General features: G+C 48.6%; 1 protein-coding gene across 1 annotated transcript in view; it reads right to left on the reverse strand.

The window, feature by feature from the left end:
• Positions 1–1,151: 1,151 nt before the first annotated feature.
• Positions 1,152–25,976, reverse strand: part of LOC134948417 (protein bicaudal D homolog 2-like) — a 109,071-nt gene continuing 84,246 nt past the window's right edge. Inside the window, exon 9 of the mRNA XM_063936374.1 lies at positions 1,152–1,770. The gene's annotated coding sequence lies outside the window, so the exon portion shown is untranslated. The remainder of the gene's footprint in view (positions 1,771–25,976) is intronic.

The following is a 25,976-nucleotide window of genomic DNA, read 5'->3' on the forward strand; positions in this document are numbered from 1 at the left end:
TAGATAGAAATTTAGTGATGTATAACCCGTACTCAGAGTGGGATACATGGAGACTCCTCACTTCCAAGACCGATCAATACGTTAGCGAACGCTGAGTGGATCCAGATGCTACTAGTGTACACTGCCGCTCCGGGAACTTTAAGTAGACACAGATGCACTGTGCATAGACGCCTGTACTGCGACCGGGTCTCCTCGCTGTAGCGCTTAGTGAACACAGACAGCGGCCTATGCTGCGATCGAGACCCCTCGTGGTAGCGTCTGAGACGGAAGTGAGGCAACAGTTCCGACGGAAACTGGTCATGAACTGGGGGGAGGGGCGACCAGGAGAGCGTCTGACTCCCCACCGCTGACATCAACCCTAGGGATCGCAGCCTCATACTATTCCTGGTGCCTTATGATCCCTACGGCCTAGCGCTGGAGCATCGGTGGTGGCGGCGCACCAGCTACTGTTTGGTAGTCTCCTCCCAACACAGTGCGGCTGTGTCCGTTATTCCCCTTCTAAGTGGAACCGATGCCTTACCTTCTCACCGTGCTCCGGCCACAGCCTGGTAACGTCTGCTGGACCTGCTAGTATATCCGACACAGACGCCCGTCGAGACAGCACTTGTACCATGGGTAAGCATTGTTGCAACCCAGAGGAGAGTTGTTGGAGCGACTCTTTCCAATATGCGTATAAGACGCTGTTAGGAAAGATCACTCAGAAAACGTAGTAAGACTATAAAAATAAAATAAGAAAGCTTAGGGCTGCCAAGAACAGCAGCCCTGTGACCATGGTCTGGCTCCTGACGCACCAAACAAAGGGGCAGATGCATTAACCTGGAGAAGGCATAAGGAAGTGATAAACCAGTGATATGTGCAAGGTGATAAAGGCACCAGCCAATCAGATCCTAACTGTTAATTTACATATTGGAGCTAATTGGCTGGTGCCTTTATCACCTTGCACATATCACTGGTTTATCACCTCCTTATGCCTTCTCCAGGTTAATACATCTGCCCCAATAAACGGATTTGCCTGAGCCAGTTGCATCCTGGGAGGACTGAAAGCTTGTGATCGTTCGGTGCCAATCCGCTATCGCTCCATCATATCGTATTGTTATCCTGTGGATAACCTGTGGACCCAGCCGGAGAGAAAGGAAATTCAAGACAAAACCTTGTACAATAGAACGACATTGATCTTTTATTCATCAATCAAGAGAACAGCTGCGACAACGTGACATCCTTTAATACCAAATAACAATTTAATTCAACGCCAACGAGGGACGTCTGGGAGCTAACTGTGTGGAAGTGACAACTAGCACAGTTTAAACACTCCAAAATACAAGTTTAGTACACAACTCAGTCTGCAAAAGTGTAAAAGGTGATCTTGATAAAAAAATCTTTTGTACAGAAGGCGAAATACTATGGCATTGATTTTTGTTAATACTTAAAATAACTTAGTTAACAGACAACTGTTTAAGGCACTTTTAAAAATAGATAAAAAAAGTTTATACATATATATTTAACCTTGGCATAAAATTTATTAAAACTTCAAGTTAATATTATACACAACTTGACCGTGAAATTGGCCCTGTTAATAGATGAGCCAATGTAGAACAATAAGGCAAGGGTGAAAGCCGTTGTAGTTGTACAACAATGTATCAGTTGGAAGTTTGTACAGTTTGTTGTTGCTGTTCAACTTGTGAACTCTTCAGCGGCCTTCTGGCAGGAATGTGTTCGGGCTGGTGTCATGCGGAATCTGTGCCGGCAGGGTAATGGATGGAATGTGAGCTTCTGTGAGGAGAAAGCAGAGCATTAGGCTATAAATACTACAAGATCTGCTGAGCTGGAATATCTGATGAGGATTAAACATTATTGGTATATATATATATATATATATATATATATATATATATATATATATATATATATATATATATATATATATATATACACACACACACACATACATACACATACATACATTTGTAGTCCAAGACTTTTTTTCATTTATATAAAAGATGTAAACCAGATGTCAAAATAACTATTCTGCAACTGTGACCCCACGCTACATCTAATTATTGCTATTGGTTTTCCTTTTTTCTTTTATTATGCTTATTAGGCACGATGTTAAAAAAGAAAGCCTTTTATAAAAGGGACCTCACTTCCCCCGGAATTATTCCACATTCTTGTTGCTTGTGGTCCATTATTGAGTGAGCTGAACTAATGCAATAAATTCACACACACATAACAGAGATATAGGGAGGGTGAACCAGATCAGAGAGGTATAGGTACACAGGCCTTCATATCGCGGGTGCGTCAGCTAGTGTGTACACCTGATATGTCTGAACGGCGTCGTTTACAGACATATTGCTTCAGCCCTGCAGCACAGCTGGTGGAAGATTAATCTGTGTGTACGGGTGGGTCTGCAGACCGCTTGTACGCTTGATGCAGAGGCCAGCAGTGACTGACGTCACAAATAGGTAGTAACATGAAAATGTATGCGCAGGTGTGACATCAGGCTCAACACATTGGGGGGACGATCTTTAGTGTGTATGCACTTACCGATTGTCAGATAGGTCGGCTGGTCAGTAATCCTAGTGTGTAACCAGCCTAAATCTACTCATAATGGCAGTCTCCAATGTGTAGCCAATAAATGGGAAGGGGGGGGGGCTTGATTTAAACTTCCCCAGTGGCTGCTATTGTCTGCAGCCGCTGGGGGATCCTCGGCAGCCTCTTTTGTGATGCTCTGAAGTTATTCTTTGAAAAATCCTGATTGTCCACTTTGATTGATTACATTTTGATAGATGTTAATACCAAAAGGTATGTAAAAATAAGAATTTACTCACCGGTAATTCTATTTCTCGTAGTCCGTAGTGGATGCTGGGAACTCCGTAAGGACCATGGGGAATAGCGGGCTCCGAAGGAGGCTGGGCACTCTAGAAAGATTTAGGACTACCTGGTGTGCACTGGCTCCTCCCACTATGACCCTCCTCCAAGCCTGTTAGGACACCGTGCCCGGACGAGCAGACATAATAAGGAAGGATTTAGAATCCCGGGTAAGACTCTTACCAGCCACACCAATCACACCGTACAACTCGTGATACTATATCCAGTTTGACAGTATGAAAAACAACTGAGCCTCTCAACAGATGGCTCAACAATAACCCTTTAGTTAACAATAACTATTTACAAGTATTGCAGACAATCCGCACTTGGGATGGGCGCCCAGCATCCACTACGGACTACGAGAAATAGAATTACCGGTGAGTAAATTCTTATTTTCTCTAACGTCCTAGTGGATGCTGGGAACTCCGTAAGGACCATGGGGATTATACCAAAGCTCCCAAACGGGCGGGAGAGTGCGGATGACTCTGTAGCACCGAATGAGAGAACTCCAGGTCCTCCTCAGCCAGGGTATCAAATTTGTAGAATTTTGCAAATGTGTTTGCCCCTGACCAAGTAGCTGCTCGGCAAAGTTGTAAAGCCGAGACGCCTCGGGCAGCCGCCCAAGATGAGCCCACCTTCCTTGTGGAATGGGCATTTACAGATTTTGGCTGTGGCATGCCTGCCACAGAATGTGCAAGCTGAATTGTACTACAAATACAGCGAGCAATAGACTGCTTAGAAGCAGGAGCACCCAGCTTGTTGGGTGCATACAGGATAAACAGCGAGTCAGATTTTCTGACTCAAGCCGTCCTGGAAACATATATTTTCAGGGCCCTGACAACGTCTAGCAACTTGGAGTCCTCCAAATCCTTAGTAGCCGCAGGCACCACAATAGGCTGGTTCAGGTGAAACGCTGACACCACCTTAGGGAGAAACTGGGGACGAGTCCTCAATTCTGCCCTATCCATATGGAAAATCAGATAAGGGCTTTTACATGATAAAGCCGCCAATTCTGACACTCGCCTGGCTGAAGCCAAGGCCAATAACATGACCACTTTCCACGTGAGATATTTCAGATCCACGGTTTTTAGTGGCTCAAACCAATGTGATTTTAAGAAACTCAACATCACGTTGAGATCCCAAGGTGCCACAGGAGGCACAAATGGGGGCTGAATATGCAGCACTCCTTTCACAAATGTCTGAACTTCAGGTACTGATGCTAGTTCTTTTTGAAAGAAAATCGACAGAGCCGAGATCTGTACTTTAATGGAGCCTAGTTTTAGGCCCATATTCACTCCTGCTTGCAGGAAATGCAGAAATCGACCTAGTTGAAACTCCTCTGTTGGGGCCTTTTTGGCCTCGCACCATGCAACATATTTCCGCCATATGCGGTGATAATGCTTTGCCGTAACATCTTTCCTGGCCTTAATAAGCGTAGGAATGACTTCTTCCGGAATACCCTTTTCCTTTAGGATCCGGTGTTCAACCGCCATGCCGTCAAACGCAGCCGCGGTAAGTCTTGGAACAGACAGGGCCCCTGTTGTAGCAGGTCCTGTCTGAGCGGTAGAGGCCACGGGTCCTCTGAGAGCATCTCTTGAAGTTCCGGGTACCACGCTCGTCTTGGCCAATCCGGAACCACGAGAATGGTGTTTACTCCTCGCTTTCTTATTATTCTCAATACCTTTGGTATGAGAGGCAGAGGAGGGAACACATAAACCGACTGGTACACCCACGGTGTCACTAGAGCGTCCACAGCTATCGCCTGAGGGTCCCTTGACCTGGCGCAATATCTTTTTAACTTTTTGTTGAGGCGGGAAGCCATCATGTCCACCTGTGGTTTTTCCCAACGGTTTACCAGCATCTGGAAGACTTCTGGATGAAGTCCCCACTCTCCCGGGTGGAGGTCGTGTCTGCTGAGGAAGTCGGCTTCCCAGTTGTCCACTCCCGGAATGAACACTGCTGACAGTGCTAGTACATGATTCTCCGCCCATCGGAGAATTCTTGTGGCTTCCGCCATCGCCATCCTGCTTCTTGTGCCGCCCTGTCGATTTACATGGGCGACTGCCGTGATGTTGTCTGACTGGATCAGCACCGGCTGGTGTAGGAGCAGGGATTTTGCTTGACTTAGGGCATTGTAGATGGCCCTTAGTTCCAGAATATTTATGTGAAGGGAAGTCTCCTGACTCGACCATAGTCCTTGGAAGTTTCTTCCCTGTGTGACTGCCCCCCAGCCTCGAAGGCTGGCATCCGTGGTCACCAGGACCCAGTCCTGTATGCCGAACCTGCGGCCCTCTAGAAGATGGGCACTCTGCAGCCACCACAGTAGCGACACCCTGGTTCTTGGAGACAGGGTTATCAAGCGATGCATCTGAAGATGCGATCCGGACCACTGGTCCAACAGGTCCCACTGAAAGATTCTGGCATGGAACCTGCCGAAGGGAATTGCTTCGTAAGAAGCCACCATCTTTCCCAGGACCCGCGTGCAGCGATGCACTGATACCTGTTTTGGTTTCAGGAGGTCTCTGACTAGAGATGACAACTCCCTGGCTTTCTCCTCCGGGAGAAACACTTTTTTCTGGACTGTATCCAGAATCATACCCAGGAACAGTAGTCGTGTCGTCGGAACCAGCTGTGACTTTGGGATATTCAGAATCCAGCCGTGCTGGTGCAGCACCTCCTGAGATAGTGCTACTCCCACCAACAACTGTTCCTTGGACCTCGCTTTTATTAGGAGATCGTCCAAGTACGGGATAATTAAAACTCCCTTTTTTCGAAGGAGTATCATCATTTCCGCCATCACCTTGGTAAATACCCTCGGTGCCGTGGACAGTCCAAACGGCAGCGTCTGGAATTGGTAATGGCAATCCTGTACCACAAATCTGAGGTACTCCTGGTGAGGATGGTAAATGGGGACATGCAAGTAAGCATCCTTGATGTCCAGGGATACCATGTAATCCCCCTCGTCCAGGCTCGCAATAACCGCCCTGAGCGATTCCATCTTGAACTTAAATTTTTTGTGTGTGTGTTCAAGGATTTCAAATTTAAAATGGGTCTCACCGAACCGTCCGGTTTCGGTACCACAAATAGTGTGGAATAGTAACCCCGGCCTTGTTGAAGTAGGGGTACCTTGATTATCACCTGCTGGGAATACAGCTTGTGAATTGCCGCTAGCACCGCCTCCCTGTCTGAGGGAGCAATCGGCAAGGCAGATTTTAGGAACCGGTGGGGTGGAGACGACTCGAATTCCAGTTTGTACCCCTGAGATACTATTTGAAGGATCCAGGGATCCACCTGTGAGCGAGCCCACTGATCGCTGAAATTCTTGAGGCGGCCCTTTCTGGGTCCGAAAGGACTGAACCTGATAAAACGGCGCCTTCTTAGGCTGTGAGGGGACATGGGGTAAAAATGCTGACTTCCCAGACGTTGCTGTGGAAACTAGGTCCGAGAGACCATCCCCAAATAATTCCTCACCCTTATATGGTAACACTTCCATGTGCTTTTTTGAATCTGCATCTCCTGTCCACTGGCGAGTCCATAAGCCTCTCCTAGCAGAAATGGACAATGCACTTACTTTAGATGCCAATCGGCAGATTTCCCTTTGTGCATCTCTCATATATAAGACTGAGTCTTTTATATGGTCTATGGTTAACAGGATCGTGTCTCTGTCTAATGTGTCAATATTTTCTGACAGTTTATCTGACCACGCAGCGGCAGCACTGCACATCCAAGCTGACGCAATAGCTGGCCTAAGTATAATGCCTGTGTGTGTATATACAGACTTCAGGATCGCCTCCTGCTTTCTATCAGCAGGTTTCTTGAGGGCGGCCGTATCCGGAGACGGTAGTGCCACCTTTTTAGACAAACGTGTGAGCGCTTTATCCACTCTAGGGGGTGTTTCCCAACGTGACCTATCCTCTGGCGGGAAAGGGAACGCCATTAGTACCTTCTTAGGAATTACCAATTTTTTATCAGGGAAAGCCCACGCTTCTTCACACACTTCATTTAATTCATCTGATGGGGGAAAAAATAAGATTTTACTTACCGATAAATCTATTTCTCGTAGTCCGTAGTGGATGCTGGGGACTCCGTCAGGACCATGGGGATTAGCGGCTCCGCAGGAGACAGGGCACAAAACTAAAGCTTTAGGATCAGGTGGTGTGTACTGGCTCCTCCCCCTATGACCCTCCTCCAAGCCTCAGTTAGGATACTGTGCCCGGACGAGCGTACACAATAAGGAAGGATATTGAATCACGGGTAAGACTCATACCAGCCACACCAATCACACCGTATAACTTGTGATCTAAACCCAGTTAACAGTATGACAAACGTAGGAGCCTCTGAACAGACGGCTCACAACAATAACAACCCGATTTTTTTGTAACAATAACTATGTACAAGTATTGCAGACAATCCGCACTTGGGATGGGCGCCCAGCATCCACTACGGACTACGAGAAATAGATTTATCGGTAAGTAAAATCTTATTTTCTCTGACGTCCTAAGTGGATGCTGGGGACTCCGTCAGGACCATGGGGATTATACCAAAGCTCCCAAACGGGCGGGAGAGTGCGGATGACTCTGCAGCACCGAGTGAGAGAACTCCAGGTCCTCCTCAGCCAGGGTGTGCCCCTGACCAAGTAGCAGCTCGGCAAAGTTGTAAAGCCGAGACCCCTCGGGCAGTCGCCCAAGATGAGCCCACCTTCCTTGTGGAATGGGCATTTATATATTTTGGCTGTGGCAGTCCTGCCACAGAATGTGCAAGCTGAATTGTACTACACATTCAACTAGCAATCGTCTGCTTAGAAGCAAGAGCACCCAGTTTTTTGGGTGCATACAGGATAACAGCAAGTCAGTTTTCCTGACTCCAGCCGTCCTGGAAATCTATATTTTCAGGGCCCTGACAACATCTAGCAACTTGGAGTCCTCCAAGTCTCTAGTAGCCGCAGGTACCACAATCAGCTGGTTCAGATGAAACGCTGACACCACCTTAGGGAGAAACTGGGGACGAGTCCGCAGCTCTGCCCTGTCCGAATGGACAATCAGATATGGGCTTTTGTGAGACAAAGCCGACAATTCTGACACTCGCCTGGCCGAGGCCAGGGCCAACATCATGGTCACTTTCCATGTGAGATATTTCAAATCCACAGATTTGAGCGGTTTAAACCAACGTGATTTGAGGAATCCCAGGACTACGTTGAGATCCCACAGTGCCACTGGAGGCACAAAAGGGGGTTGTATATGCAGTACTCCCTTGTCAAATTTCTGGACTTCAGGAACTGAAGCCAATTCTTTCTGGAAGAAAATCGACAGGGCCGAAATTTGAACCTTAATGGACCCCAATTTGAGGCCCATAGACACTCCTGTTTGCAGGAAATGCAGGAATCGACCGAGTTGAAATTTCTTCGTGGGGCCTTCCTGGCCTCACACCACGCAACATATTTTCGCCACATGTGGTGATAATGTTGTGCGGTCACCTCCTTCCTGGCTTTGACCAGGGTAGGAATGACCTCTTCCGGAATGCCTTTTTTCCCTTAGGATCCGGCGTTCAACCGCCATGCCGTCAAACGCACCCGCGGTAAGTCTTGGAACAGACATGGTACTTGCTGAAGCAAGTCCCTTCTTATCGGCAGAGGCCCTGAGTCCTCTGTGAGCATCTCATGAAGTTCCGGGTACCAAGTCCTTCTTGGCCCATCCGGAGCCACGAGTATAGTTCTTACTCCTCTACGTCTTATAATTCTCAGTACCTTTAGTATGAGAAGCAGAGGAGGGAACACATACACCGACTGGTACACCCATGGTGTTACCAGAACGTCCACAGCTATTTCCTGAGGGTCTCTTGACCTGGCGCAATACCTGTCCAGTTTTTTGTTCAGGCGGGACGCCATCATGTCCACCTTTGGTCTTTCCCAACGGTGCACAATCATGTGGAAACAACTTCTCGATGAAGTCCCCACTCTCCCGGGTGGAGGTCGTGCTGAGGAAGTCTGCTTCCCAGTTGTCCACTCCCGGAATGAAAACTGCTGACAGTGCTATCACATGATTTTCCGCCCAGCGAAGAATCCTTGCAGTTTCTGCCATTGTCCTCCTGCTTCTTGTGCCGCCCTGTCTGTTTACGTGGGCGACTGCCGTGATGTTGTCCCACTGGATCAATACCGGCTGACCTTGAAGCAGAGGTCTTGCTAAGCTTAGAGCATTGTAAATTGCTCTTAGCTCCAGTATATTTATGCGGAGAGAAGTCCCCAGACTTGATCACACTCCCTGGAAATTTTTTCCCTGTGTGACTGCTCCCCAGCCTTTCAAGCTGGAATCCGTGGTCACCAGGACCCAGTCCTGAATGCATAACTGTGGCACTTTAGTAGATGAGCACTCTGCAGCCACCACAGAAGAGACACCCTTGTCCTTGGAGACAGGGTTATCCGCTGATGCATCTGAAGATGCGATCCGGACCATTTGTCCAGCAGATCCCACTGAAAAGTTCTTGCGTGAAATCTGCCGAATGGAATCGCTTCGTAAGAAGCCACCATTTTTCCCAGGACCCTTGTGCAATGATGCACTGACACTTTTCCTGATTTTTTGGAGGTTCCTGACTAGCTCGGATAACTCCCTGGCTTTCTCCTCCGGGAGAAACACCTTTTTCTGGACTGTGTCCAGAATCATCCCTAGGGACAGCAGACATGTCGTCGGAGACAGCTGCGATTTTGGAATATTTAGAATCCACCCGTGCTGTCGTAGAACTACTTGAGATAGTGCTACTCCGACCTCCAACTGTTCTCTGGACCTTGCCCTTATCAGGAGATCGTCCAAGTAAGGGATAATTAAGACGCCTTTTCTTTGAAGAAGAATCATCATTTCGGCCATTACCTTGGTAAAGACCCGGGGTGCCGTGGACAATCCAAACGGCAGCGTCTGAAACTGATAGTGACAGTTTTGTACCACGAACCTGAGGTACCCTTTGTGAGAAGGGCAAATTTGGACATGGAGGTAAGCATCCTTGATGTCCAGGGACACCATATAGTCCCCTTCTTCCTGGTTCGCTATCACTGCTCTGAGTGACTCCATTTAGAATAGGTCTCACCGAGCCGTCTGGCTTCAGTACCACAATATAGTGTGGAATAATACCCCTTTACTTGTTGTAGGAGGGGTACTTTGATTATCACCTGCTGGGAATACAGCTTGTGAATTGTTTCCAATACTGCCTCCCTGTCGGAGGTAGACGTTGGTAAAGCAAACTTCAGGAACCTGCGAGGGGGAGACGTCTCGAATTTCCAATCTGTACCCCTGGGATACTACTTGTAGGATCCAGGGGTCCACTTGCGAGTGAGCCCACTGCGTGCTGAAACTCTTGAGACGACCCCCCACCGCACCTGTTTGTACGGCCCCAGCGTCATGCTGAGGACTTGGCAGAAGCGGTGGAAGGCTTCTGTTCCTGGGAATGGGCTGCCTGCTGCAGTCTTCTTCCCTTACCTCTATCCCTGGGCAGATATTATGGGGACGAAAGGACTGAGGCTGAAAAGACTATGTCTTTTTCTGCTGAGATGTGACTTGGGGTAAAAAAGGTGGATTTTCTAGCTGTTGCCGTGGCCACCAGGTCCGATGGACCGACCCCAAATAACTCCTCCCCTTTATACGGCAATACTTCCATGTGCCGTTTGGAATCTGCATCACCTGACCACTGTCGTGTCCAGAAACATCGTCTGGCAGATATGGACATCGCACTTAATCTTGATGCCAGAGTTTCGCATATATAGAAATGCATCTTTCAAATGCTCTATAGTCAATAAAATACTGTCCCTGTCAAGGGTATCAATATTTCCAGTCAGGGAATCCGACCAAGCCACCCCAGCGCTGCCCATCCAGGCTGAGGCGATCGCTGGTCGCAGTATAACACCAGCATGTGTGTATATACTTTTTAGGATATTTTCCAACCTCCTATCAGTTGGCTCCTTGAGGGCGTCCGTATCTGGAGACGGTAACGCCACTTGTTTTTATAAGCGTGTGAGCGCCTTATCCACCCTAAGGTGTGTTTCCCAACGCGCCATAACTTCTGGCGGGAAAAGGTATACCGCCAATAATTTTCTATCGGGGGAAACCCACGCATCATCACACACTTCATTTAATTTATCTGATTCAGGAAAAACCACATGTAGTTTTCTCACACTCCACATAATACCCTTTTTTGTGGTACTTGTAGTATCAGAAATATGTAACATCTCCTTCATTGCCCTTAACAAGTAACGTGTGGCCCTAAAGGAAAATACGTTTGTTTCTTCACCGTCGACACTGGAGTCAGTGTCCGTGTCTGTGTCGACCGACTGAGGTAAAAGGACGTTTTAACGCCCCTGACGGTGTTTTAGACGCCTGGACAGGTACTAATTGGTTTGCCGGCCGTCTCATGTCGTCAACCGACCTTGCAGCGTGTTGACATTATCACGTAATTCCTTAAATAAGCCATCCATTCCGGTGTCGACTCCCTAGAGAGTGACATCACCATTACCGGCAATTGCTCCGCCTCCTCACCAACATCGTCCTCATACATGTCGACACACAAGTACCGACACACAGCACACACACAGGGAATGCTCTGATAGAGGACAGGACCCCACTAGCCCTTTGGGGAGACAGAGGGAGAGTTTGCCAGCACACACCAAAAACGCTATATTATACAGGGACAACCTTTATATAAGTGTTTTTCCCTTATAGCATTTTAATATATATATATACATATCGCCAAATAAGTGCCCCCCCTCTCTGTTTTAACCCTGTTTCTGTAGTGCAGTGCAGGGGAGAGCCTGGGAGCCTTCCCACCAGCCTTTCTGTGAGGGAAAATGGCGCTGTGTGCTGAGGAGAATAGGCCCCGCCCCCTTTTCGGCGGGCTTCTTCTCCCGTTTTTCTGAGACCTGGCAGGGGTTAAATACATCCATATAGCCTCCAGGGGCTATATGTGATGTATTTTTAGCCAGAATAAGGTATTATACATTGCTGCCCAGGGCGCCCCCAGCAACGCCCTGCACCCTCCGTGACCGTTGGTGTGAAGTGTGTGACAACAATGGCGCACAGCTGCAGTGCTGTGCGCTACCTTCATGAAGACTGAAAAGCCTTCTGCCGCCGGTTTCTGGACCTTCAATCTTCAGCATCTGCAAGGGGGGTCGGCGGCGCGGCTCCGGGACGAACCCCAGGGTGAGACCTGTGTTCCGACTCCCTCTGGAGCTAATGGTGTCCAGTAGCCTAAGAAGCCAATCCATCCTGCACGCAGGTGAGTTGAACTTCTCTCCCCTAAGTCCCTCGATGCAGTGAGCCTGTTGCCAGCAGGACTCACTGAAAATAAGAAACCTAAAAACTTTTTCTAAGCAGCTCCTTAAGAGAGCCACCTAGATTGCACCCTGCTCGGACGGGCACAAAAACCTAACTGAGGCTTGGAGGAGGGTCATAGGGGGAGGAGCCAGTACACACCACCTGATCCTAAAGCTTTAGTTTTGTGCCCTGTCTCCTGCGGAGCCGCTAATCCCCATGGTCCTGACGGAGTCCCCAGCATCCACTTAGGACGTCAGAGAAACTACGGGTAGTTTTTTCTCTCCAAACATAATACCCTTTTTAGTGGTACCAGTAGTTATATCAGAAATGTTTAACACCTCTTTCATTGCCTCAATCATACAGTGAATGGCCTTAGTGGGCATCAGGTTTGACTCATCGTCGTCGACACTGGTGTCAGTATCCGTGTCGACATCTGGGTCTGCTTGAGGTAGCGGGCGTTTTAGAGCCCCTGACGACCCATGCGACGCCTGGGCAGGCACAAGCTGAGAAGTCGGCTGTCCCACATTTGGCATGTCGTCGATTTTCTTATATAAGGAGTCTATACGTGCACTCATTACTTTCCATAAGCCCATCCACTCAGGTGTCTGCCCCGCAGGGGGTGACATCCCTTCTAAAGGCATCTGCTCCGCCTCCACATCATTATCCTCATCAAACATGTCGACACAGCTGTACCGACACACCGCACACACACAAGGAATGCTCCGAATGAGGACAGGACCCACAAAAGCCCTTTGGGGGGACAGAGTGAGAGTATGCCAGCACACACCAGAGCGCTATATAATGCAGGGACTAACTAAGTTATGTCCCCTATAGCTGCTTTTTATATTATATATGTATTGCGCCCAAATTTAGTGCCCCCCTACTCTGTTTTTACCCTGTTCTGAAGTGTAGACTGCAGGGGAGAGCCAGGGAGCTTCCTTCCAGCGGATCTGTGAAGGAGAAATGGCGCCAGTGTGTCTGAGGGAGATAGCTCCGCCCCTTTTCCGCGGCCTATTCTCCCACTTTTTTCTGGATTCTGGCAGGGGAATTTACCACATATATAGCCTCTAGGGCTATATATTGTGGTATTTTTGCCAGCCAAGGTGTTTTTATTGCAGCTCAGGGCGCCCCCCCCCAAGCGCCCTGCACCCTCAGTGACCGGAGTGTGAAGTGTGCATGAGGAGCAATGGCGCACAGCTGCAGTGCTGTGCGCTACCTTGGTGAAGACTGATGTCTTCTGCCGCCAATTTTCCGGACCTCTTCTTGCTTCTGGCTCTGTAAGGGGGACGGCGGCGCGGCTCCGGGACCGAACACCAAGGACTGGGCCTGCGGTCGATCCCTCTGGAGCTAATGGTGTCCAGTAGCCTAAGAAGCCCAATCCAGCTGCAAGCAGGCGAGTTCGCTTCTTCTCCCCTTAGTCCCTCGCTGCAGTGAGCCTGTTGCCAGCAGGTCTCACTGAAAATAAAAAACCTAAAATTATACTTTCTTTCTAAGGGCTCAGAAGAGCCCCTAGTGTGCATCCAACCTCGGCCTGGCACGAAATCTAACTGAGGCTTGGAGGAGGGTCATAGTGGGAGGAGCCAGTGCACACCAGGTAGTCCTAAATCTTTCTAGAGTGCCCAGCCTCCTTCGGAGCCCGCTATTCCCCATGGTCCTTACGGAGTTCCCAGCATCCACTAGGACGTTAGAGAAATACCCAATGATAATATATATGAGTTTTATCGCTACCACCTAATTTAGCTCTAATATTTTGTCATTAGCCCAATTATTGTCTTTATGCTGTTTCACCATGTCTCGCACATCCTATTGTTCATGGACTGTTCTTTGTACAATATTATTATTATAATAAGATTTTAAACCTACGGGTAAATCTTTTTCTCCTAGTCCGTAGAGGATGCTCGGGACTCCGTAAGGACCATGGGGTATAGACGGGCTCCGCAGGAGACATGGGCACCTAAAAGAACTTTCTAGCATGGTGTGCACTGGCTCCTCCCTCTATGCCCCTCCTCCAGACCTCAGTTAGAGAACTGTGCCCAGAGGAGATGGATAATTTGAGGAAAGGATTTTGTTAATCTAAGGGCAAGATTCATAGCAGCCCACACCAATCATACCATATAACCTGGAATACACATAACCAGTTAACAGTATGAACAAAACAACAGTATCGGTCCAAGACCGATTCTAACTAACATAACCCTTATGTAAGCAATAACTATATACAAGTCTTGCAGATTTTCCGCACTGGGACGGGCGCCCAGCATCCTCTACGGACTAGTAGAAAAAGATTTACCGGTAGGTTTAAAATCTTATTTTCTCTTACGTTCTAGAGGATGCTGGGGACTCCGTAAGTACCATGGGGTTTATACCAAAGCTCCCAAACGGGCGGGAGAGTGCGGAAGACTCTGCAGCACCGACTGAGCAAACGCTAGGTCTTCATCAACCAGGGTATCAAACTTGTAGAATTTAGCAAAAGTGTTTGACCCCGACCAAGTTGCTGCTCGGCAAAGCTGTAATACCGAGACGCCCCGGGCAGCCGCCCAAGAAGAGCCAACCTTCCTAGTGGAATGGGCCTTTACTGAATACGGTAACGGCAATCCAGCCGTAACACAAGCCTGCTGAATCGTGTTACAGATCCAGCGAGCAATAGTCTGCTTCGAAGCAGGCGCGCCAATCTTGTTGGCAGCATACAGGACAAACAGTGCTTCTGTTTTCCTAATTCTAGCCGTCCTGGCTACATACATTTTTAAGGCCCTGACTATATCCAGGGACATGGAATCCTCCAAGTCACTCGTAGCCACAGGCACCACTATAGGTTGGTTCATATGAAACGAAGACACCACCTTAGGTAAAAATTGAGGACGAGTCCTCAATTCCGCTCTATCCACATGAAAAATCAAGTAAGGGCTCTTGTAAGACAAGGCCGCCAATTCTGACACACGCCTCGCAGATGCCAAGGCTAACAACACGACCACCTTCCAGGTGAGAAATTTCAACTCCACAGTTTTAAGGGGTTCAAAACAGTGTGATTTAAGGAACTGCAACACCACGTTCAGGTCCCATGGTGCCACTGGGGGCACAAAAGGAGGCTGGATGTGCAGTACTCCTTTTACAAACGTCTGGACTTCTGGGAGAGAAGCCAATTCCTTCTGAAAGAATATTGACAAGGCCGAAATCTGTACTTTAACAGAGCCTAACTTTAGGCCCATATCCACTCCTGTCTGTAGGAAGTGGAGAAAACGACCCAGATGGAAATCTTCCGTAGGAGCATTCTTGGTTTCACACCAAGAGACATATTCCCGCCAGATACGGTGATAATGTTTTGCCGTCACCTCCTTCCTAGCCTTTATTAGAGTAGGTATGACCTCCTCCGGAATACCCTTCTTCGCTAGGATCCGGCATTCAACCGCCATGCCGTCAAACGTAACCGCGGTAAGTCTTGGAACATGCAGGGCCCCTGCTGTAACAGGTCTTCCAATAGAGGAAGAGGCCAGGGACCTTCCGTGAGCATCTCCTGAAGATCTGAGTACCAGGCCCTTCGAGGCCAATCTGGAACAATGAGTATTGTCTGTACTCTTTTTCGTCTTATGATCCTCAACACTTTTGTGATGAGAGGAAGAGGAGGAAACACATAGACCGACTGGAACACCCATGGCGTTACCAGAGCGTCTACTGCTATAGCCTGAGGGTCCCGGGACCTGGCACAATACCTCCGAAGCTTCTTGTTGAGGCGTGACGCCATCATATCTATTTGAGGAACTCCCCAGAGAACAGTTATATCTGCAAAGACTTCTTGATGAAGTCCCCACTCTCCTGGATGGAGATAGTGTCTGCTGAGGAAATCTGCTTCCCAGTTGTCCACTCCCGGAATGAAGACAGCTGACAGAGAGCTTACGTGATTTTCCACCCAGCGAAGAATCCTGGTGGCTTCCGCCATCGCGACTCTACTTCTTGTCCCGCCTTGGCGGTCCACATGAGCTACTGCTGTGACATTGTCTGATTGAATCAGAACCGGTAGGTTGCGAAGCAGATTCTCCGCTTGTCGAAGGGCGTTGTATATGGCCCTTAGCTCCAACACGTTGATGTGTAGACAGGACTCCTTGTCTGACCACAGTCCCTGAAAATTTCTTCCTTGGGTGACTGCTCCCCATCCCCGGAGGCTCGCGTCCGTGGTTACCAGGATCCAGTCCTGTGAATGCCGAACCTGCGACCCTCTAGAAGGTGAGTACTTTGCAGCCACCATAGAAGAGACACCCTGGCCCTGGGGGACAGTGTTATATTTTGATGTAATTCTAGATGGGACCCGGACCATTTGTCCAGAAGATCCCATTGAAACGTCCTTGCATGGAACCTGCCGAAGGGAATGGCCTCTTAAGTTGCCACCATTTTCCCCAGAACCCGAGTGCATAGATGAGCTGACACTCTTTTTGGCTTTAGTAGTTCTTGGACCATGTTCTGGAGGTCCTGGACTTTTTCCAACGGGAGGAAAACTTTCTTTTGTTCCGTGTCCAGTATCATGCCTAGGAACGCTAGTCGAGTTGTCGGAACCAACTGTGACTTTGGTAGATTGAGAATCCACCCATGTTGCTGAAGCACTCTCAGAGAGTGACACATTCGCCAGTAAATGCTCTCTTGATCTTGCTTTTATCAGGAGATCGTCCAAGTATGAGATAATTGTGACTCCTTGCTTGCGCAGGATCACCATAATTTCTGCCATTAACTTGGTGAAAATCCTCGGGGCCGTGGACAGCCCAAACGGCAACGTCTGAAACTGATAATGACAATCCTGTACCGCGAATCTCAGGAACTCCTGATGAGAGGGATATATGGGGACATGAAGGTAAGCATCCGTTATGTCCAGTGACACCATAAAATCCCCCCCTTCCAGGCAGGCTATCACCGCTCGGAGAGATTCCATCTTGAATTTGAATGTTTTCAGGTACAGGTTCAGGGATTTTAGGTTTAAAATGGGCCTGACCGAACCATCCGGCTTCAGAACCACAAATAGGGTTCAATAATACCCTTTCCCCTGTTGGCTCAGGGGAACCCTGATAATCACTGGCTGTTGACACAACGTTTGAATTGCAGCTAGCACTACTTCCCGCTCTGGGGTAGAAGCTGGTAAGGCAGACTTGAAAAATCGGCGAGGGGGCACCTCTTCGTATTCCAGCTTGTAGCCCTGGGAGACTATTTCTATCACCCAAGGGTCCACGTCTGACTGAACCCAGACTTGGCTGAATAGCCGAAGGCGTGCCCCCACCTGTGCGGACTCCCGCAGGGGAGCCCCAGCGTCATGCGGTAGACTTAGCGGAAGCCGGGGGGGACTTCTGCTCTTGGGAACCAGCCGCAGCAGGTGTCCTCTTGCCTCTACCCTTACCTCTGGCGAGGAAAAAGGAGCCCAGACCTCTTCTGGATCTATGCGACCGAAAGGACTGCATCTGATATTGTGGGGGTTTCTTTTGCTGTTGGGGAACAAAAGGTAAAAAGGTCGACTTACCCGCGATAGCTGTAGAAACCAGGTCCGCAAGGCCGTCCCCAAACAATACATCACCTTTGTAAGGTAAAACCTCCATATGCCTTTTTGAGTCTGCATCCCCCGTCCATTGGCGGATCCATAAGGCTCTTCTTGCCGAAATAGCCATAGCATTGGCTCTTGAACCCAGAAATCCAATGTCTCTTTGAGCGTCCCTCATATATAAGACTGCGTCCTTAATATGAGCTAATGTTAACAAAATTGTATCCCTATCAGCTGACAGTATCTGTCCAAGCTGCTACTGCACTACATACCCATGCCGACGCAATTGCCGGTCTAAGCAAAGTACCAGTATGAGTGTAGAGAGACTTTAATGTAGTCTCTTGCCTGCGGTCCGCAGGATCCTTGAGGGCCGCTGTGTCAGGGGACGGTAGCGCCACCTTCTTGGAAAGGCGTGTTAAGGCTTTGTCCACTGTGGGAGAGGATTCCCAACGTATCCTGTCCTGTGTAGGGAAAGGGTACGCCATAAGAACCTTTTTGGGAATCTGCAGCTTCTTATCTGGAGTTTCCCATGCTTTTTCACATAACTCATTAATTTCATGTGAAGGTGGAAAGTTTATAACCTGTTTCTTTCCCTTAAACATGTGTATCCTCGTGTCGGGCACCAAGGGCTCATCAGTGATATGTAAGACATCTTTTATTGCAATAATCATGCACTGAATACTTTTTGTCACCCTGGGGTGCAATTTTGCTTCATCATAGTCGACACTGGAATCAGAGTCCGTGTCGGTATCTGTGTCCATTATTTGTGAGAAGGGACGTTTCTGAGACCCCGACGGGTCCTGTGAGTCGGTACAATCCGTAGATCGATTACCTGCCGAAGCGCTGGACTCTGCTTTGTCCAGCCTTTTATGCAGTGAAGCTACACTAGCATTTAACGTATGCCACATATCCATCCAATCCTGAGTAGGCACCGCTGATTGAGACACACCATTCATCTGTTCCACCTCCTCTTTGGATAAGCCTTCCATTTCAGACATGCCGACACACGTACCGACACCCCACACACACAGGGATATAGCTATGAGGGGACAATTCCCTAAAGCAGGCCCTTTGGAGAGAGTATGCCAGCACACACCAGCGCCAAACTGGCCCAGGGAAAGAAACCCAGATAGCGCATATATATATATATATATATATATATATATATATATATATATATATATATATATATATATATATATATATTTCCCCCACTCACTGCGCCAAATATGTGCCCCTCTTTTTTTCAGCCCTCTGATGCTCAGCAGGGGAGAGTCCGGGGAGCCAGCGTTCTCTGCAGCCTCTGTGGAGAAAATGGCGCTGGTTAGTGCTGAGGGATCAAGCTCTGCCCCCTCGCGCGGCAGGCTTCGGTCCCGCTTGTAAATTTGAAAAAAATGGCGGGGATCTGTAGTTTACTGCCTCCGCAGCCTAACTACATGCTTTAATGCCCAAAACGAAGTTTTTTGCTGCCCAGGGCGCCCCCCCCTGCACCCATCAGTGTCCAGTGTGTGTGTGTAAGTGTGGGAGCAATGGTGCGCTGCTTCCTGCGGCGCGCTTACCTCATGAAGATCTGTAGTCTTCTGCCGCCTGACGTCGTCTTATGTCTTTCATACTCACCCGGCTTCTTTTTTCCGGCATCTGTGAGGAGGATGGCGGCGCGGCTCCGGGACAAACCCCAGGGTGAGACCTGTGTTCCGACTCCCTCTGGAGCTAATGGTGTCCAGTAGCCTAAGAAGCAGAGCCCTTAAACTCTTAAGAAGTGGGTCTGCTTCTCTCCCCTCAGTCCCACGATGCAGGGAGTCTGTTGCCAGCAGTGCTCCCTGAAAATAAAAAACCTAACAAAATTATTTTTACAGAAAATTCAGGAGAGCTCCCTGTAATGCACCCCATCTCCTGTGGGCACAAGATCTAACAACTGAGGTCTGGAGGAGGGGCATAGAGGGAGGAGCCAGTGCACACCATACTAGAAAGTTCTTTTAGGTGCCCATGTCTCCTGCGGAGCCCGTCTATACCCCATGGTCCTTACGGAGTCCCCAGCATCCTCTAGGACGTAAGAGAAATTATTTTATTGTATTGTATAAATATTGATTAGTTGTCTTGTAATCTTTAGACATACCCCTGATGAAGTCTAGTCACTAGATGAAACGCGTTGGGTTGTTATATTTGATGTTATCTCTGAATATCATACGAGGAAGACTAAAGATACTGCACTAAGTTGCCGATATTCCTCTACCAACTTCAGTGATGGAGTATTCAAAGAGAAATTACATCATTTTGACTGTGTGTAATATGATGGACATGCTTTTTTGCTTCTGTACATTTTAATAAATATTTTATGAAAGAACAGTTCATGTTTATGTTTTAAAAGTAATGATAATTGTGAAACCCACTGGGTTCCCTGTATTTATAGGTTAAAATAACCTCTGGGCACCAATTTCCTTTTTTCCTTTCATATTTTCTGTATCTAGTCCCTCCTAACAAGGGACTTAGTGAAACAGGCAGCCCCTCCCAAGGAATACTGTATCTTATTGTATCCAATTAGCTTCAGAACAATGCAGAAGGAGAGTATTTGGTCGGTGTAATAGTTCTTGTTAGTTACTCTTTATTGCAGCACAGCATAATGCCTTTATTTAATGATCGTAAAAGTAGGAATCAAAAATGTAAAACAATCTTTCTAGATGATGTGCCAGACATGGAACAGACCGAGGAGGATAATGATGAATATTATCATTTACTTAATAAAATGGAAAAATTAGCTACCAGAGAACTAAAAATAAGATTTTACTTACCGATAAATCTATTTCTCGTAGTCCGTAGTGGATGCTGGGGACTCCGTCAGGACCATGGGGATTAGCGGCTCCGCAGGAGACAGGGCACAAAAATAAAGCTTTAGGATCAGGTGGTGTGCACTGGCTCCTCCCCCTATGACCCTCCTCCAAGCCTCAGTTAGGATACTGTGCCCGGACGAGCGTACACAATAAGGAAGGATTTTGAATCCCGGGTAAGACTCATACCAGCCACACCAATCACACCGTACAACTTGTGATCTGAACCCAGTTAACAGTATGACAACGTAGGAGCCTCTGAACAGACGGCTCACAACAAGAACAACCCGATTTTTTTGTAACAATAACTATGTACAAGTATTGCAGACAATCCGCACTTGGGATGGGCGCCCAGCATCCACTACGGACTACGAGAAATAGATTTATCGGTAAGTAAAATCTTATTTTCTCTAACGTCCTAGTGGATGCTGGGGACTCCGTCAGGACCATGGGGATTATACCAAAGCTCCCAAACGGGCGGGAGAGTGCGGATGACTCTGCAGCACCGAATGAGAGAACTCCAGGTCCTCTTTAGCCAGGGTATCAAATTTGTAGAATTTTACAAACGTGTTCTCCCCCGACCACGTAGCTGCTCGGCAGAGTTGTAATGCCGAGACCCCTCGGGCAGCCGCCCCGGATGAGCCCACCTTCCTTGTGGAATGGGCCTTGACAGATTTAGGCTGTGGCAGGCCTGCCACAGAATGTGCAAGTTGAATTGTGCTACAAATCCAACGAGCAATCGTCTGCTTAGAAGCAGGAGCACCCAGCTTGTTGGGTGCATACAGTATAAACAGCGAGTCAGATTTTCTGACTCCAGCCGTCCTTGAAATATATATTTTCAATGCCCTGACAACGTCCAGCAACTTGGAATCCTCCAAATCGCTAGTAGCCGCAGGCACCACAATAGGCTGGTTCAGGTGAAACGCTGACACCACCTTGGGCAGAAAATGAGGACGCGTCCGCAGTTCTGCCCTGTCCGAATGGAAAATCAGATATGGGCTTTTATACGATAAAGCCGCCAATTTTGACACTCTCCTGGCTGAAGCCAGGGCCAGTAGCATGGTAACTTTCCATGTAAGATATTTCAAATCCGCCGATTTGAGTGGCTCAAACCAATGGGATTTGAGAAAATCCAAAACTACATTAAGGTCCCACGGAGCCACTGGGGCACAACCGGGGGCTGTATATGTAGTACTCTTTTTACAAAAGTCTGGACTTCAGGAACTGATGCCAATTCTTTCTGGAAGAAAATCGACAGGGCCGAAATTTGAACCTTAATGGACCCCAATTTGAGGCCCATAGACAATCCTGTTTGCAGGAAATGTAGGAATCGACCCAATTGAAATTCCTCCGTGGGGGCCTTCCTGGCCTCACACCACGCAACATATTTTCTCCAAATGCGGTGATAATGTTGTGCAGTCACCTCCTTCCTGGCTTTAACCAGTGTAGGAATGACCTCTTCTGGAATGCCTTTTTCCCTTAGAATTCGGCGTTCAACCGCCACGCCGTCAAACGCAGCCGCGGTAAGTCTTGAAATAGACACGGTCCCTGCTGAATCAGGTCCCGTCTTAGAGGTAGAGGCCACGGATTTTCCGTGAGCATCTCCTGAAGTTCCGGGTACCAAGTTCTTCTTGGCCAATCCGGAGCCACGAGTATCGTTCTTACTCCCCTTTGCCGTATAATTCTCAGTACTTTGGGTATGAGAGGCAGAGGAGGAAACACATACACTGACTGGAACACCCACGGTGTTACCAGAGCGTCCACAGCTATTGCCTGAGGGTCTCTTGACCTGGCGCAATACCTGTCCAGTTTTTTGTTGAGGCGAGACGCCATCATATCCACCTTTGGTTTTTCCCAACGGTTCACAATCATGTGGAAGACTTCTGGATGAAGTCCCCACTCTCCCAGGTGTAGATCGTGTCTGCTGAGGAAGTCTGCTTCCCAGTTGTCCACTCCCGGAATGAACACTGCTGACAGTGCTATCACATGATCTTCCGCCCAGCGAAGAATCCTTGCAGCTTCTGCCATTGCTCTCCTGCTTCTTGTGCCGCCCTGTCTGTTTACGTGGGCGACTGCCGTGATGTTGTCCGACTGGATCAACACCGGCTGACCCTGAAGCAGGGGTTTTGCCAGGCTTAGAGCATTGTAAATCGCTCTTAGCTCCAGTATATTTATGTGAAGAGACATCTCCAGGCTTGACCATACTCCCTGGAAGTTTCTTCCCTGTGTGACCGCTCCCCAGCCTCTCAGACTGGCATCCGTGGTCACCAGGACCCAGTCCTGTATGCCGAATCTGCGGCCTTCTAACAGATGAGCACTCTGCAACCACCACAGAAGAGACACCCTTGTCCGTGGCGATAAGGTTATCCGCTGATGCATCTGCAGATGCGATCCGGACCATTTGTCCAGCAGATCCCACTGAAAAGTTCGTGCGTGGAATCTGCCGAATGGGATTGCTTCGTAAGAAGCCACCATCTTTCCCAGGACTCTTGTGCATTGATGCACAGACACTTTTCCTGGTTTCAGGAGGTTCCTGACAAGTTCGGATAACTCCTTGGCTTTCTCCTCCGGAAGAAACACCTTTTTCTGAACCGTGTCCAGAATCATTCCCAGGAACAGCAGACGTGTTGTCGGGGTCAACTGAGATTTTGGAAAATTCAGAATCCACCCGTGTTGTTGTAGCACTACTTGGGTTAGTGATACTCCGTCCTCCAGCTGTTCTCTGGACCTTGCCCTTATCAGGAGATCGTCCAAGTAAGGGATAATTAATATGCCTCTTCTTCGCAGAAGAATCATCATTTCGGCCATTACCTTGGTAAAGACCCGAGGTGCCGTGGACAATCCAAACGGCAGCGTCTGAAACGGATAATGACAGTTTTGCACCACGAACCTGAGGTACCCTTGATGTGAAGGGCAAATTGGGACATGCAGGTAAGCATCTTTTATGTCCAGGGACACCATAAAGTCCCCTTCTTCCAGATTCGCTATCACTGCTCTGAGTGATTCCATCTTGAACTTGAATTTTTGTATGTACAGGTTCAAAGATTTCAGATTTAGAATAGGTCTTACCGAGCCGTCCGGCTTCGGTACCACAAATAGCGTGGAGTAATACCCCTTTTCCTGTTGTAGGAGGGGTACCTTGACTATCACCCGCTGAGAAAACAGCTTGTGAATGGCTTCCAATACCGTCGCCCTGTCTGAGGGAGACGTTGGCAAAGCAGACTTTAGGAACCGGCGAGGGGGAGACTTCTCGAATTCCAACCTGTAACCCTGAGATACTACCTGCAGAATCCAGGGGTCCACCTGTGAGCAAGCCCACTGCGCGCTGAAATTCTTGAGTCGACCCCCCACCGTTCCTGAGTCCGCTTGTAAAGCCCCAGCGTCATGCTGAGGGCTTTGCAGAACCCGCGGAGGGCTTCTGTTCCTGGGAAGGAGCTGCTTGCTGCCCTCTCTTACCCTTTCCTCTGCCTCGGGGCAGATATGACTGTCCTTTTGCCCGCTTCTTATAGGACCGAAAGGACTGCGGCTGAAAAGACGGTGTCTTTTTCTGTTGGGAGGGGGTCTGAGGTAAAAAGGTGGATTTCCCGGCAGTTGCCGTGGCCACCAAATCCGATAGACCGACGCCAAATAATTCCTCCCCTTTATACGGCAATACTTCCATATGCCGTTTGGAATCCGCATCACCTGACCACTGTCGTGTCCATAAACTTCTTCTGGCAGATATGGACATCGCACTTACTCTCGATGCCAGAGTGCAAATATCCCTCTGAGCATCTCACATATAAAGAAAAGCATCCTTTAATTGCTCTAAAGTCTGTAAAATACTGTCCCTATCCAGGGTATCAATATTTTCAGTCAGGGAATCCGACCAGACCACCCCAGCACTGCACATCCAGGCTGAGGCGATGGCTGGTCGCAGTATAACACCAGTATGTGTGTATATACTTTTTAAGGTAGTTTCCAGCCTCCTATCAGCTGGATCCTTGAGGGCGGCCGTATCAGGAGACGGTAACGCCACTTGTTTTGATAAGCGTGTGAGCGCCTTATCCACCTTAGGGGGTGTTTCCCAGCGCGCCCTAACCTCTGGCGGGAAAGGGTATAATGCCAATAACTTTTTTGAAATTAGCACTTTTCTATCTGGGTTAACCCACGCTTCATCACATACATCATTCAATTCCTCTGATTCAGGAAAAACTACAGGTAGTTTTTTCACCCCCCACATAATACCCCTTTTTGTGGCACTTGTAGTATCAGAGATATGCAAAGCCTCCTTCATTGCCGTGATCATATAACGTGTGGCCCTACTGGAAAATACGTTTGTTTCTTCACCGTCGACACTAGATTCAGTGTCCGTGTCTGGGTCTGTGTCGACCGACTGAGGTAAAGGGCGTTTTACAGCCCCTGACGGTGTCTGAGACGCCTGGGCAGGTACTAACTGGTTTTCCGGCCGTCTCATGTCGTCAACTGATTTTTGTAATGTGCTGACATTATCACGTAATTCCATAAACAAAGCCATCCATTCCGGTGTCGACTCCCTGGGGGGTGACATCACCATTACCGGCAATTGCTCTGCCTCCACACCAACATCGTCCTCATACACGTCGACACACACGTACCGACACACAGCAGACACACAGGGAATGCTCTATTGAAGACAGGACCCCACTAGCCCTTTGGGGAGACAGAGGGAGAGTTTGCCAGCACACACCCAAGCGCTATAATATATATGGGAACAACCCTATATAAGTGTTGTATCCTTATAGCAGCTTAAATATAGTAATATCGCCAAAAAAAGTGCCCCCCCTCTCTGTTTTACCCTGTTTCTGTAGTGCAGTGCAGGGGAGAGTCCTGGGAGCCTTCCTCCCAGCGGAGCTGAGCAGGAAAATGGCGCTGTGTGCTGAGGAGAATAAGCCCCGCCCCCTATTTCGGCGGGCTCTTCTCCGGAGTTTGTGAGATCTGGCAGGGGTTAAATACATCCATATAGCCTCAAGGGCTATATGTGATGTATTTTTTTTAGCCATAAAAAGGTATTATACATTGCTGCCCAGGGCGCCCCCCCAGCGCCCTGCACCCTCCGTGACCGCTGTGTGAAGTGTGCTGACAACAATGGCGCACAGCTGCAGTGCTGTGCGCTACCTCAGGAAGACTGAAAAGTCTTCTGCCGCCTGCTTCTGGACCTCTTCCATCTTCGGCATCTGCAAGGGGGGTCGGCGGCTCGGCTCCGGGACCGGACTCCATGGCTGGGCCTGTGTTCGATCCCTCTGGAGCTAATGGTGTCCAGTAGCCTAAGAAGCCAATCCATCCTGCACGCAGGTGAGTTTACTTCTCTCCCCTAAGTCCCTCGATGCAGTGAGCCTGTTGCCAGCAGGACTCACTGAAAATAAAAAACCTAAAAACTTTTTCTAAGCAGCTCTTTAGGAGAGCCACCTAGATTGCACCCTGCTCGGACGGGCACAAAAACCTAACTGAGGCTTGGAGGAGGGT

Source organism: Pseudophryne corroboree, chromosome 8 (assembly GCF_028390025.1).
Source record: "Pseudophryne corroboree isolate aPseCor3 chromosome 8, aPseCor3.hap2, whole genome shotgun sequence".
In the NCBI taxonomy this organism is placed as follows: Eukaryota; Metazoa; Chordata; class Amphibia; order Anura; family Myobatrachidae; genus Pseudophryne; species Pseudophryne corroboree.